Below are 17,395 nucleotides of genomic sequence, written 5' to 3'. Positions count from 1 at the left end.
ACTTGCATCTTTAAGAAAGTTAAAAAAAATTGAGTGCGAGTAAATATTTCATAAAACTGTATTTCTGTAATAACTAAGAAATACCGAACCTTATGTCATTGACAAGATATGTGCAGCATCGGTTTTGAAGTTCTGGTTTTATAACAGACACCTCTCTCTTCCTTCCCAAGTCACTTTGGATCTAAATATAGATTCTGATCAAGAGAATAAGGAATGCAAAGTAACAATGATATCCTCTGCATTTTACATATACTTCAGATTATTATTGGAGTCTTTGGGAATGGTTTATTTCTTTGTTTGTATGGCTATAATTTGATTACTGGTCACAGGATAAAACATATTGATGCAAACTTTTATTAATTTGTTAATTTGTTCCTTTCTCATATTGAAATGATTCTTTTAGAGGAGTTCCAATTGCAATGCAAGTTCATATCCAGAAAATTTTCCTGAATGACACTGAATGAAAATCATTGTTTATCTTCAGAGAGTGTCCCAAGTACTTTCACTTTACGATACCTGCCTCCCCAGTGTCTTCTAGGCAACTCAGTTCCAACAGCCTAAAGGAAGTGCTGAAAGCCAAAGCACCAGAGTCCCTTGTTCCATCCTTTGTCTTCATGTGAGTATTCAATTTGTTGGTAGATATGTTTGTGCCTCTACATGTGACTGGTCTTAGGAATGACACACTCAATAACCTTAAGAACAACCTAGGATATTGTTCTATAGACTGGTGTGCTGTTTCTACCTCAAAAGCACTTATCTGGAAGACCCTTTATGACATGGTATTTTTGGGAGTCATGGCCATTTCCAGTGGGTACATGGTGTTTGTTTTGTTCAGACACCACTGGCAAGACCAACACCTTCAAAGCACTAGTCTCAATCCTATTGCCACTGCAGAAACCAGAGCTACTAAAGTCATCCTTTTGCTCATGATTATCTTTGTATGCTTTTATTCATTTGGTTCCATTTTCCTAATTGTAATGGAACATGTTAAAGATACAAGTCAGTGGGTTATACATATGCCTATATTTTTGACTTCATGTTACTCTATAATCAGTCCTTTTGTTTTAATCAATAGTCATTCACAATTCCTCAATTGCTATATTTTCAAAAGGATAAAACCTCATCTGCACACATTAAAAACTCATAAGGAACCCATTTGAACTATGAAATTTCAAAGTAAAAGATAAACATAAATTTTTATCCAGAAAAAATGATTTTAATATCTATGTATATATTCTATAGTATACAATAATACTACATGATATATAATTATGTATAATAAAAATTATCACCAGTTACAACAATATCTAATATCTGGCATCTTTGTAGCACTTAAAGGTTCTCAAAATGTTCTACACATATTATTTTCTTAGAGGTTTTTGAAACAATAGCTTTTTATTTTCAAAATTCATGTAAAGATAGTTTTAAACATTTATACTTTTAAAATCTTGTGTTCCAAACCTTCCCTTAGACAAGAAGTAAGCCAATTTATGTGAAATGTGTGCAATTCTATGAACATTTCCAAAGTCATCTAGCTGCACAAAAAATCAGATCAAAAAAAAATGAGAAAGAAAACAAAATGCCAGCAAAAAATCACAAGAAAGTGAAAATACTATGTGATGATCCACACTCAGTCCCCACAGGACTCTTTCTGGATTCTGATGACTCTCTTCATCACAAGACAATTGGAAGAGGCCTGAATCACCTTGTAGCTGGAAAAAGGCACATCCATCAGACTTGATCATTGTATAATCTTGTTGTTACTGTGTACAATGTTTTCTTGGTTCTACTCACATCAATTAGCACCAGTTCTTTCCAGGCTCTCTGAAATCGTCCTATTGATAATTTCTTATAGAACATTCATAACTTAGTTATCCATTTCCCAACAGATCAGCTTCCACTCAGTTTCCAGCTCCTTGCCACGACAAAAAGGGCTGTTACAAGCATTTTTGTACAACTTATAAAAGTAGAAAGTAGCTTGAGCATTATTTCAGAAATCATCTTTCAACTCTATAATGATTAAGGTAAATAAGGAAGTTGAGTGACGCAAGCCCAGAATGGCAGATTTCGCTAAAAGAGTATAGGCTCACATACATGGAATGAAACATTGAAGAGTTATAAAATTCAGATTACTATGTAGAGATGTACACATTGATAATGAGGTTGTCACACACATTGCTGGAGCGAGCTCAATGTTTGGGAGCCTCTCAAGGAAAGTGTGGAAGTGTGGAAGCCATAGACAGCGGAGGAACTCTGGGTGAGGTATAAGACCCTTCAGCCTAGAGGGAACCTGCTGACAATGTCTGGTTTGGCATCCCATCTAAGGGTTCTCAACCTTCCTGAGAAGTAGGGGTAGTGACAATCTGTGTTGTAATTAAAGCAGAGTGATACCAAGTGGCAAAGAGAAATCTAGACACAGTAACAAGTTGTTTTTGTGGTCCTGCATATGCAGTATATAGTTAGTGCATGAGCAGTATGCTATGGTTTTATAAGGGTTTTAGGGTATATAAGGCTGACAGACTTTGGAATAAATGGGCTTCATGTTTGAGCATCCACGTAAGTCTTGCCTCATCAGTCCTCTTCTAAGATCAAGGACTCGAGCTGGTACCGAGGTCCTCCAGAGAGCTAGTCCAGACACAGCATGGAAGAGGAAAAATATTAGAGTGAGGTCCAAATTTAAGTTCTACAGAGCCACTGTGCTGACCTAATTGTTCTATGGAGGTAAAACCTGAACAGTAAACAATACCATTCCAGGAAGCTGAATCACTTCCATTCCAATTGCCTTAAGGAAGGCTCTGAAGATCAGTTGACATCGTAAATACCAGACACTAAAGTCCTTATCCGAACTAAACTGCCAAATGGTCAAACTCTATTGCATATAGCACAACTTCATTTGACTGGCTTTGTTGTTTAAATGCCAAGTGTATGCTTGCCAAAAGAGTATTTTTGGGAGAAATCACACTCAAGCACTGGGAAGCTTGGGAAAGCACTGACAAGATGGTCAGAAAAAATATAAAGATACTCTCAAGGCCTCTCTAAACAAACTTAGACTTGATTGGATGTCCTAGGGGACACTGGCACAGGATTGCCTAGCATGTTCTCTCATCAGAGATGGCACTGTGTTCTATGAGCAAAGCAGAATGGAATTAGCTCGGAAGAAATGTGAGATGCTTGAAGTTAGGAAGCCACCTCAACTAGTCATAAGGATTATTTGTATCTGGATTGTGGCATCTCTTATTGGTCTGAAAAGCTACAATCTGATATATTTTACCTCTGTTCTGACATAGTGTTTTCATTTTGGTCCTCATTGTGAACAAAAGACACATCACCTATGCTTGAGCAGAGTAGCGTAGCTTCCATCATGGTGGGGTCTTGAAAAAGAAAATTTATCCAGTTTCATTATTCACAATGTCCTTCAAGAGACTTAATGTTTGAAAATTAGGATTAAGAAGGAGAGAGGTCAGGTTGTCCCCAAACTGTTGGTTACCAATCATCATTTCTCCTTCAAGTGAGCGTGAAATAGGGTAATTAGCATATAGATATACAGCAAATATCTAGGCAGGGAATGCACTGAGAGCCCACAGAGAGTAACTGATTTCCCAAAGGAGAAGGACAACTTCTCCCTCTTTTACTTCTTATAGAAAGAAACAAGATGAGAAAAATTAAACACAAGACAGGAGGAGGATACCATTAACAAAAAGAGTACTCTCACACCAGAACAGGTGCTTTAAGTCGAAGGAAATCCAGAAACTTGAAAAAAAACAAAACAGCTTGAGCAGACATAAAAATTCAAATATAATCTTTTATAAACATACTCACCAGCTTATCTGGTGCATAATGGAGAGAAGATTTGTTCCCTTCTTCAATCATAAGGCAAGAGAACAAAGGTTAAAAAAATTGAGCTCAGTAGAGACATCTTGCAATAATGGCAACAGCTTGTGGCAATAAAGTTTGCAAACTAGTGTTGCCTTCCAACTCCTTGTTGCTCAGAGCCAATATCTTCTTCGTTCCATGTTCTACCATATCTGAAGATCAATAGCTAGTGCTAGTGACTCCAGGATTTCCAATGAAAGGTTCCATTTTAATCAAACAGGTCTTTCTCTACTAATGCTAGATACTTTTCTCATTGTGCTGTCAAAATGATCCATTAGGGAACAATTCCTTCATGAAACCTATTGCTCTTGATTTAATTCACATCATACTTCAACTTTCCCTTTTGAATGGAATAAGCAATTTTATAGATGGTTTTATTCAGGGAACAGTATGATGGAGCTTTTATACATGGAACTTTATATGTCATGGATATGAAATCCTGGTAGAGTTGCATTATCCATCCATAACTGGTTTAGCTAAAACCAGCTAAAGTAAAGACAGGGGTAATTCAGAGAGGGCTATAAAATCCTCTGTAACCAGGGATGCAACAAACAGCCAGGTGATATGGACATAGTAAACTTTTGTAAGTTAAGAAATCTGAGTTCATACATTAATATCATTTTTCCAAACCCTGGATTATTGAGCTCTTTCAGTTGTCTTTTTCTAACTATGATACTGACAGACTTGAACAGAGTACAAGATAAATTGTCTAATTCTTCTATCTGGCCTTTGGCTTATCATTATTACCTACTGTACACAGTTGCCTAGTATTATGTTTCCACATCTTAAAACAAACTAAACAAAGACAACTTATACACACAGAAATATACACAATTTAACCAATCCCATGGATGTGAATTGATGATGTTCCCTAGTGAGGAAAAAAGGCAAGCTAGCTATATGAATTACAACCAATTCCAACAATAGTATTTGGTTGGATAAAGTGATTATGAGGAGGAACTCTTTTATTAGTCAAACATCTGTGAATATTTTTGAGATACTGTTTAGCATATTTTTGGACAGGTCTGGGACTGGGTTTACCAGGTGCCTTCTATTTGATTCCTTGATCACTCTATATTTGAGGCCCCTGACACTTCCTCTCTCTTTTATTCCCTCTCTTGAGTTCACACCTTTGTTTATGAGAAACTCCTAAGGCTCTAATTCCCTTGTAAAAGTTCTGGTTATGATAAAGACCTTTGCTAAATTCTTTCCATAACTATGGTCTCCTCTCCCTCATAGTGCCTTCCTTCTAATGGTATAATTCTCCTTACTCTGGCTAACTCTGGTTAATCTAACTTATAGTCTTCCAACTCTGTCTATTTCATATTGCCGTTCTTAGTGCCTACTTTTTGCCACTTATTTTGGTCTGTAAACTCTACTTCTAAATAAAATTTCCTTTTGGAAAGAGAATGGCCATTCTGAATTTTTCACATATCTATTTCCAACATGACATTACTATCCTAACCCTATTACTACAATTCCCTTAATGCATCATGTAGTTTTTAAAACAAACTTGTAAAAATTAGAACATTATTTTCTATTTACAGATAATAAAAATGCTAATTTCATATGATTGTGATGAGTATCACAAGATATGTCACTACAATGAGCTACCATAATTAATTATAATTCTTTTTAAAAGAGGAATCAATTAGAGTTTGCTGTAGAAAAAAAATCACAAATATCTCTAGATTTTAGGCTCTGAGACCCTCACATCCTGGTGCTCAGAGAGCACTATATTTGTTGCCTCCTTTATAATATAAGGCAGAGGAAAAAGTTCTCTCACAACTGGAAGGAGCTGTTCCTTTAGAGATTATAATTACTCACTTTTAATCGCTGCTGGGGATTTTTAGCTGAGATAAAGGGATGTTTCTTTTTCAGACACATGACAAATTCCTTCTGCAAACTGGTGTTTTTCAGGTGACAAGATAATTAGAGTTCTTGGGGGAGATGAGCTCAGCAAAGACTGTGTCAATAAGTCCAGGACTGACCATCCTCACGAACACATATATACACACTTACACAAGCACACACTCTCATCACATACACAACTGCACCCAACTCTACCCACTGCTTTGACAGCACAGATCAGACTGGTGAGGAACTTTACATCTTTGTCACAGAGACCAGATTCCCAGAAATCTCATCAAGGAAAAAGGTTTATTTCTTTCTTTCTTTTTTAATAAATGCATTTTATGCAGATCATGATACAAAAAAATTGCATGTAATAAAGGGCCAGGGAAAATAAAATAAAAATGACTTGGAATTACATAATCTAATCCTTTTATTTTTATTTTTTATTAAATAACCTTTTATTTACAGGTTATATGTATAGGGTAATTTTACAGCATTAACAATTGCCAAACCTCTTGTTCCAATTTTCACCTCTTACCCTCCACCCCTCCCCAGATGGCAGGATGACCAGTTTAGATGTTAAATATATTAAAATATAAATTAGATACACAATAAGTATACATGACCAAACCGTTATTTTGCTGTACAAAAAGAATCAGACTCTGAAATATTGTACAATTAGCTTGTGAAGGAAATCAAAATTGCAGCTGGGCATAAATATAGGGATTAGGAATTCAATGTAATGGTTTTAGTCATCTCCCAGAGTTCTTTCTCTGGGTAGCTAGTTCAGTTCATTACTGCTCCATTGGAAATGATTTGGTTGATCTCCTTGCTGAGGATGCCCAGGTCCATCAGAACTGGTCATCATATAGTATTATTGTTGAAGTATTTAATGATCTGTGGTCCTGCTCATTTCACTCAGCATCAGTTCAGTGTAAGTCTCTCAGGCCTTTCTGAAATTATCCTGTTGGTCATTTCTTACAGAACAGTAATATTCCATAATTTTCATATACCACAATTTATTCAACCATTCTCCAACTGATGGACATCCATTCAGTTTCAGTTTTAGCCACTACAAAAGGGCTGCCACAAACATTCATGCACATACAGGTCCCTTTCCCTTCTTTATAATCTCTTTGGGATATAAGCCCAGTAGTAACACTGCTGGATCAAAGGGTATGCACAGTTTGATAACTTTTTGAGCATAGTTCAAACTACTCTCCAAAATGGTTGGATTCGTTCACAACTCCACCAACAATGCATCAATGTCCCAGTTTTCCGATCCCCTCAACAATCGTCATTATTTTTCCTGTCATCTTAGCCAATCTGACAGGTGTGTAGTGGTATCTTAGAATTGTCTTAATTTGCATTTCTCTGATTAATAATGACTTGGAGCATCTTTCCATATGACTAGAAATAGTTTCAATTTCTTCATCTGAGAATTGTCTGTTCATATCCTTTGACCATATTTCAATTGGAGAATGGCTTGATTTTTATAAATTAGAGATAATTCTCTATATATTTTGGAAATGAGGCCTTTATGCAGAACCTTTGACTGTAAAAATATTTTCCAAGTTTATTGCTTCCTTCTAATCTTGTCTGCATTAGTTTTGTTTGTGCAAAAACTTTCAGTTTAGTATAGTCAAAATTTTCTATTTTGTGATCAGTAATGATCTCTAGTTTTTCTTTGGTCATAAAGTCCTTCCCCTTCCACAGTTCTGAGAGGTAAACTATCCTGTGTTCCTCTAATTTATTAATAATTTCATTCTTTATGCCTAGGTCATGTAACGGTTGGTGTACGTGTTAAGTGTGGATCAATGCCTAGTTTCTGCCATATTAGTTTCCAATTTTCCCAGCAATTTTTGTCAAACAGTAAGTTCTTATCCCAAAAGCTGGGGTCTTTGGGTTTGTCAAAGACTAGGTTGCTATAGTTGTTGACTGTTTTGTCCTTGAACCTAACCTACTCCACTGATCGACTAATCTATTCCTTAGCCAATACCAAATGGTTTTGGTAACTGCTGCTCTATAATATAATTTTAGATCTGGTACAGCTAAGCCAAAATGTTTTATTTCTCTCAGTGTTTGGGATGCAGAAGAGACCTTGCAGATGAAGCATCAATAGGGGTTTGTCTTTTTTAGATTACAGCAGGGACATAGCTTTTCTTTGGCACTTTTTGGTACCTCTGTTTTTGTCCCTCCCCTCATGTGGTCCCACCCAGGCTAAGGGCAGCACTCAGTGGTTATGATTCAGAGGCTTAGAGATTCTGCAGTGAGTCATTTGGGGAGAAAATTACATCCTGATTATTCTCTTTCTCTTTTAATCAGGAAAGGCACTGTAACTTTTGGGTCTCAGTTCAACCTAAGACCTGCAGAAGGTTCTGATCTGCGATTCAGACTGAATAGATTCAGACTGAATACCCACCTCACTCAGCAAGCTCAGAGTGACTGAGCACTCTTGATTTTAGGGGCCTGGCTGCTCTCAGGGTTTCAAGCCCTTTATCTTTGGTCGGTTCAAGTGGATGCTTCACAGTCTGATCTCTCTCTATCCCTCTCCCTCTCCTCTCTCTCTCTCTCTCTCTCTCTCTCTCTCTCTCTCTCTCTCTCTCTCTCTCTCTTTTCTCCTCTCTCTCTGTCTCTGTCTCTGTTTATCTGTCTCTATCTCTGTCTATCTGTTTCTCTCGCTCACGTGTCTCTCTCTGTCTCTCTGTCTCTCTCTCTGCCAGGATCTCAGACTTAGAGATTAGAACAGAAAACAATTCAGAGAAGTTGATCTAAAGCCCCATTTTATAGGTGTGGGAACTGAGATCCAGAGACACTTAGGAATTTTTCAAAGTTAAAACAGCTTATGTTTTACTGAGGATGTATTTCAATGCACTTGTTCTCTGACTGCTAGGTAGCTACTGTGCTTTTCTGTTCCCTGGATGGCCTTTAGTGCCTGTTTGATTTCAATGTACTTTTCCTGATCAACTGAAAGATGTTTTCAATGCAATCTTCCAACCATCAAAGTTGTTTTCTGGCTTTTTCTTCTGGGAATCTAACTTCTGCCACTGTAATACTGATGGTTAATCTAAAGTTTAGTGTCTTCCTGCATTTTAAAATTTACTTTTTACTAACAGGAAAACCCAGTTATCTCTCTGTCTTAAGGCCTCAAAGTGTCTTCTGCAGCATGAATCATAATAAGTGGGAAGGTCTCTCATATTAGAAGCATAGGATTTGAGGGGCACAGATAATTTTCTGACAGAAATAAGGACTGTATCCTGCATGACAGATAAGTGGGATAGCATTTGATATTGTTATTCTAATTGAAATTAAACCATCTTTTAATTAAATGATAGGTTATAAGGTCAGGTTAAATAACTTTAAATTCTTATAGAAAATACATTTCTTAAGTACTTATTTATTATTTTATATAATTTTATAATTATACTATTATTAATAATATCAATAATATAGACAATAATTTAGAAACTGTATATTTGTCTCTTATAAGTTTTCCCTCAATTTTTCTTTTCTCTTCTCTGCCAGGCTCTTTTTCTCTCCTCCCCAGTGCACTAAATGATTCAATAGATAGAATTCTAGATCTGTGAGTCAGGAAACTTGAACACTGATTCAGTTTCAAACACCTGATAGTTATGTTACCTAGCCTAGTCATTAATTCTCATCTCCTTTTGGTGTAATTGTATAATCATATAATTGTATATTATTCATTATATAATGTATAATTGTATATTATATGTTATGTAATAGGAATTGCATAATTGTATAATGTATAATATGTGCATATATTGTATATAATTGTTTATTAGGAATAACAATGCATGCAATTCTCAGGATTTTGTGACTTAGCTAATTGCCTCACACATTGCTGGTGCTTTCTAAATGCTTCCTTCCCTTCGAATTTCGTTCTTTCCTTCATTTAGTCTTTACTGCCTTCTTTTCTTCCAAATTTTTCTCACTCTGCTATACCTGGATTTATTATATATTCAAATATATTTGTATGCTATACCTAAATAAATGCATAAGTTATTTCTTTCATTTCTGTGTGGGCTGCTGATCAATGTGGCTAAAGTTTATTGTTTTCCTATGTATTCTTATAGACTCGTTAATTTATGTTGGAGCACCAATGCTCCTGCCTGAAGTGGTCCCTTCTTTTCAGACTGTGTTCCTCTTTACATTTGTCTGCTATCCTTAAGAAATTCCTTTTCATAGTCCTCTGTTTCTGACAGGGTAACAGGATGGGTTTCAGGCTTTATAAACTGGTTTTTAGTTTGTCGTGAATGTTTTAAAATATTTTACATGTATTTCATAACTAGATTCAGAGTATTTTCATTTATATTATGACTAGGCCTAAAAATTCATGCAATTATTGTGTTTCACGTGTAATTACTTTGCTGAGAAACCTCAAGTTCAATTCTTTGTTATCATTTTGCAAAAGTGGTCCTCTTATTTAAATAATTTAAATAAATTCATCAAGCATACAGGTTATTATTTCTCCATTATTTTCATTGAATCTCAGATTGAACCTATCTAGTTTGAATATTTCTCCTATCAATATATTTGATAGATTTAACTTCATGTAGCATATATTTACAATGTATTTTATTAAAAGATCTTACAATTTACCTAAATGTTGAAATAATTGAAAGATATTTGCTGTGATTTCAACAAAGAGAGTTATTATTAATAATTTCAGTAATTCATGATTTATTTCCCAATTTCACAAGTCTGACAATATTCATGCATTTACTACAAGTTGTCTGTAGTCAAATGTTCCAACAAAATGCAAGTCTTTGTGCTCAAACATAATCTTGCTTCATGAACTAATAACATCATCCTACTGACAATAATTCTACTCAAGCTTTTAAAAGCAGTTTTACTATGGATTTGTGACTGATGTTTTCAAGATGCATCAGTGTTAAAAAAAAATTAACACAGAGGAATTTTCCTAAACTTCTTACCTTTCTTTATTCATATAACTAACAAATTTCATATATAACAAATTTGGAGATTAGTTTTATATTGTGCACATCAACTTCCTCCTTTTAGCATTCTTTTTATACTATGGATAGACTTTTAAAATAGCAGGTATCTTATCTGATTTCAATTCAGTGTATATACTTTCAACTTCAATTTCTACAGTGGTGAGCATAAATGTATTAATAATGTTCATAATGCTAAAGGTACTAAAATCTAGAAGGTGGAATAAATATGAATAGATATAATCAATATCTATACAATGCACAAATATATATTAAATATTTATCTTCTACACATAAATACATATTTATATAATTAATCAATACCTTATATATAAAATACATACAATATAAATGTATATAATAATATAAGTATTTTTAATTGGAAATTGAATTATAGAGAAAATATTTAACAAGATAAGAATACTAGAAAATAATCAACAGAATTTAACCATTTTATATGTAGGAATATCTTGGATAGTACTTTCTGTCTGGAGTTAGAAAGGCATGATTTCAAACTTTACTTCAGAGATTTATTATCTACATAACCATACTCAATATCATTCAGTTCTGTCTGTCTCAGTTTTCTCAAGTGTTAAATATAGATAATAAAAGCACTCCTAGTGTTTTTCATAGTTCAAAACTTATGTATTTGTATAATGATTACCGTATTGATGACATAAAATAGTCTTTAAAAACACTTGATACATTGTGTTTCTCAGTAAGGATTTCTTGTGCAAAATTTATCTAAATGATTTGTTAATTTCTTTGAGCCCAATAATGCTGCAAATCTTAATGATCAACAAAAATACAATATTTCAGAGTCTGATTCTTTTGTACAGCAAAATAACGGTTTGGTCATGTATACTTATTGTGTATCTAATTTATATTTTAATATATTTAACATCTACTGGTCATCCATGCGATCTGGGGGAGGGGTGGGGATAAGAGGTGAAAATTGGAACAAGAGGTTTGGCAATTGTTAATGCTGTAAAGTTACCCATGCATATAACCTGTAAATAAAAGGCTATTAAAAAAAAAAGAAAAAAATCTCAATTAAAAAAATTTAATCTAGAAAAAAATGATCAACAAAAATAATTGTTGATTAGTCATAGATATTGAAATAAATACGTAAAACTAAGTGTTTTGTCAATGAGAAGACAGTAATATTTCCTTTGAGAAGGAATAACTCATAGACTTTAATGGGAGTGATAATTATGGATTTCTTAGCAAAGCATTCTATAATTATTTCTTTCATTCTCTTCCCTATGGCCTGATAAGGTTAATGACTATGCAAGATACTTTATTCTATTTATACATCTAAATATTTACTCTAAAACCCACCATAATGGTTTTTATAAGGTTTCTCAGTTTCTCTCCAAAATTAAATCTATGTCATCTTTGAAATCAAGTCATTTATTTAAGCTATCAGGGATTGCATGTCCATTTCTATAAGAGCTTGTTCTTAGTTTCTTGGTCAGAAAGCTGTGTCCTTAGTAAATATTAAAAGTTCCCACCTTTGACAACATAGTCATGCAGATTTATTTGGCCAACACATTTTATAAGTCAGAACAATTCCTTTTGTGGAGATTATTAAGACACCCTGGAAAGGTTTTGAGTTATTTTATTAATTTTTGCTTGACTTTGAGTTGTGGATGTGTTTCATCCATATGCAAATCTTTTTGATGCCATTTGGGGGTTTCTTGGCAAAAATAGTAGAGTGGTTTGCTATTTCCATCTGTAGCTCTAATTAAAATGAGGAACTAAAGCAAGCAGGATAAAAATTCCTTAGTGACCCAGATGTAGTAAAACTAAGGCTAGATATGAACTCAGAAACTTTGACTGCAAGACTAATGATTAATCTAATGAACTACTAGCTAACTCACTTGTTGAACTACTTCTTAGTTTACAGTCAAATGTATGTCTATGGGTTGTGAGTGGGGACACACAGTCATTAAACATAGTTGAAGCTAGATGTATTTAATTTTTGGCCATATGGACTAACTGTAAGCACTATTTTGCCTAGGAGCCATCTGAATCAAAGCAAAGGTTTCCAAAGATGAATGAAAGATTCTGTATTTCTTTAATTTTCATTCCATTATCACAGCAAAATTTCTCTTATGCCTTTGAGGAAAACCATTGCTTTATCTTATTTCCAGACAAAATGGTTGATACAAATTCAAGACCAGTAAACATTTAAGAATCTCTGAAGTTACTATGGTATGATTTTATTCATCCTGATGCTACATTTTGTTTAAATGTTTTTCAGACATTGAATGTGCCAATAAAAACATATATCATGAAAGAGCTTGGACTACATATTTAAGGAGAGAGAACTGGTCCTTAAAATAATCATATTGGGCTATGTTTGTCCAGGAAACAATTTATGCCAAGAAATGACTCATCCTATAGTCTTTTAGGCTAATTATCAATTTGGATGAGGCAGATACTGAAATAGGAAAAGAACACAGAAAGATGTATTGGTTAAAATGAGGAGCCCATTAAAATCTAAAAATCAAGGAATAGTGAAAGTACAAGTATTTGCTGAATATCAGAAAGAACCAGGGGATCAACATTATATAGTGTCTAAATAGAAATTTGTGAATGCTGATCTCAAAAAAATTCTGAGTTTTCATTTATTAATTATGTTTTTTATGATTCTGCATGTATCCCTACAGAAATAAATGAAAAGTGGGAAGTACATCAAATCCTTTTTATATATGATATCATTTGATCCTTTTAGAAAAGTTATACACTAACTATATGATGCACATGTTACTGATAGAGGTCTGAAACGTATTGAAATTGAGTGACATGCTTTTCATCATAGTATTAGGGAGCAGCAAAGAGAGTTGCACTCCATTTATCTCTTGCACCCCAATCCAAAGCTCTCTGCTCCACATCTTACTGGCAAAACTGCGCATGAAGCTTTGAAGAAACCAACATTTGAAAAGAGGCATTAGTCAATATCTTTTAAAAGTTATGTGCATATGAACGTATGTCTCTGTGTGAGAACACATAAGAAAACATAAAATTATTTCCCAATTACTCTTGTCCAAAGCTTATTTTATAATTGCTTCACTCTCCTACCAATAAAAATAAAAAAAAGCCTTTTTCTTGTAACACTAAAATGATAGATCACCTCTTGGACTTTCTCATGAGAATCAGAATATAGGCAATTGATTTACTGTCCAGAATATAGTCATAAGAATCATAGAATTAACGAGGTAACAGGATCTCTCCTCTATTGAAGCTATTTTGAGCTAACTTATAAAAGCAATTTTGATCGTATTGTATAATGTTTTCTTTCTGTAAGAATCTGATTATATCAGTCTTCAGTATTTAGATAATCTATGAGGTATTAATACCATTCTAAAAAAAATGAGGCATACAGATTTATGCAAACACACAATTGAATATACAAATACACAAAGACTATAAATATGATATAGAATTAAAAAATTCCCACCTACAGATAAAATCATTTTACAATGCACCAAAATGAGAAAACTTGAGAAAATAAAAAAAAAAACTCTGTGAGTAAAATATTTTCTAAAATTCTATTTTTTGGACATAACCAAGTAATACTGAAGCTCACCTCATTGGTAAGAGATATGTAAAATCTGATTTGAATTCCTGATTTATAATAATAATTGGAGTCTGTGGGAATGGTTTACTCCTTTCCTTGTATGGCTTTTGTTTAATCACTAGTGAAAGGATAAGATCTATTAATGTGATTTTCATTAAATTGTTTCTTTCCCATTTTCCAATGATTCTCTTCAGGGGAGTTCCATTTGTTATCCAAGTATGTATCCATAAAAAATTTTCCTGAGTGACATTGAATGCAAAATCCTTATTTATCTGCAAAGAGTGTCCTGAGGACTTCACTTTGCAATAGCTGCTGCCTTAATTCTTCCAGGCCCTCACCATCTGTCCAACACCCCTAAATGGGTAACAAAATCAAAGACCTGAGGTGCATTGTTCCATCCTTTATCTTCATATAGCTACTCAATTTGCTGATAAATGTGTTTGTGCCTCTATATGTGACTGGTCCTAGGATAGACCCCTAATCACTTTAAGAAATTGGGATACTATTATATAGACTGGCATGCCATACAATAAATTGTCATCAAGTTCAATAAACAGAAATGTCAACAACCAATGGCAAAAGAAATTAAGACTTTCTAAGCACACAGAGAAACAGAGAGACTGAGAGGCAGACAGACATACACAAAGAGAATGAGAGATGCAGAGAGAGACAGACAGAGACAGAGAGAGACAGACAGATTGAGAGAGACCAACAGAGAGAAAGAAAGAATACTTTGAAAAGTATTGACAGTAGAAGTAGTGTGGCTGTTCATTTCTTTTGGTAAAATGAGAATAGCTAATTTTAACTCTGAGATGCAAGATCTAATTTCTGGTCACACTACTGCAGTTTTGGTGTGTGTGTCTACTGAGCAAGTCCTTTAGTTTTCTGTTCATTTTAATTTTTCTCTGTAAAAATTATATGTACAATAAGGGTCAATCAAAATCTGAGGCTCCAGCCAAGTTTAAATAGTTTTCTTTATGCACCCAGTGTTCCCTATCTTAAAAGTAAGCTGTCTCAAAGGGAGTGTTTTTCACCCTCAGAAATATCCATTTTCAAATTGCATATAAAGCATAAACCTGCTACCATGAGTGTCTTTGATTTTCAAGAATGCCATTGAGCTCTCCTGATATATGACAAAGAGGTCATGGAATAAAAATATTGACTACGTATAAAAATACTTATATATATATGTATATATATATATATATATATATATATATATATATATATATATATACACACATACATATGCCTTTATATATATACATATATATATATATATATATATATATATACACACTCACACACATATGTCTTTATATATATTTAAACTGCACTTTTCTTCAGGGATTGAAGAAAGAAAGGGAAGAAAAGGGAGAAATAAAATTAAAAAGTACACAGCAGAAAATAAACCAAAAAAACTACTATAGGTAGAGAAAAGACAGTTATTTCTGAACATGTGTCATACATATTATATAGATTTTCTTGATAAGAAAATTTATTGCTTGATATTATAAATCCTTTCTTGTGTTCTATTGTGTACATGGCAAGGTGTTCTCCTTTTCCTATTTTACATTTTACTTTTAAAAATAAATATTAAAAAAAATTTTACTAACTTTTTCTATAAAAATGATCTGAACATATGAGTCTAGTTTTATGTGATTTATGAAATATCAATGCCATTCTAAACTAAAGGCAAATATATTTACATAAATATACAATCAAAGAAATACATAAACACATGAGACAGAAAATAGAATTAAAAATCCTATTTACAAAAAAAATTACAATACCTCCAGATAAGAATACTTGCATCAAGAAAGTAAAAAAAATAGAAAACTAGTGGAATACAATATTTTCTAAAACTTTCTATTTCTATAATAACTAAGGAGTAATGCAGATCAACTCATTGGTAAGAAATGTGCAGAATATGATTTTGAACTCCGGTTTTATAACAGAAAATTCTCTCTTCATTCCCAGGTCACTTTGGATCTGAATATCATTCTGTCCTCGGGAATAAAGAATGCAGTCTAAGGATGATATCTTCTGCATTTTACATATGCTTCAGATTATAATTGAGTCTTTGGGAATGGTTTACTCCTTTTCTTGTATGGCTTTAATTTAATCACTGGTCAAAGGATAAGACCAATAGATACGATTTTTGTTAATTTGTTCCTTTCCTATATTCTAATGATTCTTTTCAGGGAGTTCCCACAGCAATCCAAATGTGTATCCAGAAACTTTTCCTGAGTGACACTGAATGCAAAATCATTGTTTACCTGCAGAGAGTTTCCAGGGACTTTCACTTTGCAATACCTGTCTCCTGAGTGCTTTCCAGGCCATCACCATCAGTTCCTACAACCCCAAATGGGCCAAGCTCAAAGCCAATGCCCCAAAATACATTGTTCCATCCTGTGTGTTCATGTGGGTACTCAATTTGTTGGTAGATGTAGTTGTGCCTCTACATGTGAGTGGCCCTGGGAACAACACATTCAGTCACCTTAAGAAGAACCTTGGATACTGTTCAATAGACTGGCATGCCATAACAACTTCCAATCTTGTTATGTGGAAGACACTTTATGATTCGGTATTTCTAGGCTTCATGGCCATTTCCAGTGGCTACATGGTGCTTGTTTTGTTTAGACACAGATGGCAAGTCCAACACCTTCATAGCACTAGCTTCAACCCTATTGCCTCCCCAGAAACCAGAGCCACTAAAGTAATCTTGTTGCTCATGATTTCCTTTGTATGCTTTTATTCAGTTAGTTCCATCTTTGTTATTGTAATGGAAAAATTTAAAGATACAAGCCAGTGGATTATACATATGTCTGCGTTTTTTAGTTCATTTTACTCAACATTAAGTCCTTTTGTTTTAATCAGTAGTGATTCACAGATCCTCAGTTGTAATATTTTCAAAAGAAAAAATTTCTTATCCTCATTCATTAAAATTCAGAACAGAGACATTTTAACTAGGAAATTTCAAACCAAAAATGAATTCTAAGATCTCAGTTCAAAACTTTTTAAAATAATAATTATAACTTTTTATTGAAAGAACCCTGACTGGGTAATTTTTACAAAATTATCCCTTGCACTCACTTCTGTT

General features: G+C 33.7%; 1 pseudogene; it reads left to right on the top strand.

Moving 5' to 3' along the window:
• The first annotated feature begins 571 nt into the window (after positions 1-571).
• On the top strand, positions 572-17,261 carry LOC116420120 (annotated as a pseudogene).
• The last annotated feature ends 134 nt before the right edge of the window (positions 17,262-17,395 follow it).

This window comes from Sarcophilus harrisii, chromosome 6 (genome assembly GCF_902635505.1).
Source record: "Sarcophilus harrisii chromosome 6, mSarHar1.11, whole genome shotgun sequence".
Lineage (NCBI taxonomy): Eukaryota > Metazoa > Chordata > Mammalia > Dasyuromorphia > Dasyuridae > Sarcophilus > Sarcophilus harrisii.
Note: the sequence above shows the minus strand (reverse complement) of the source record. Positions and strands in the feature narration are given on the sequence as shown.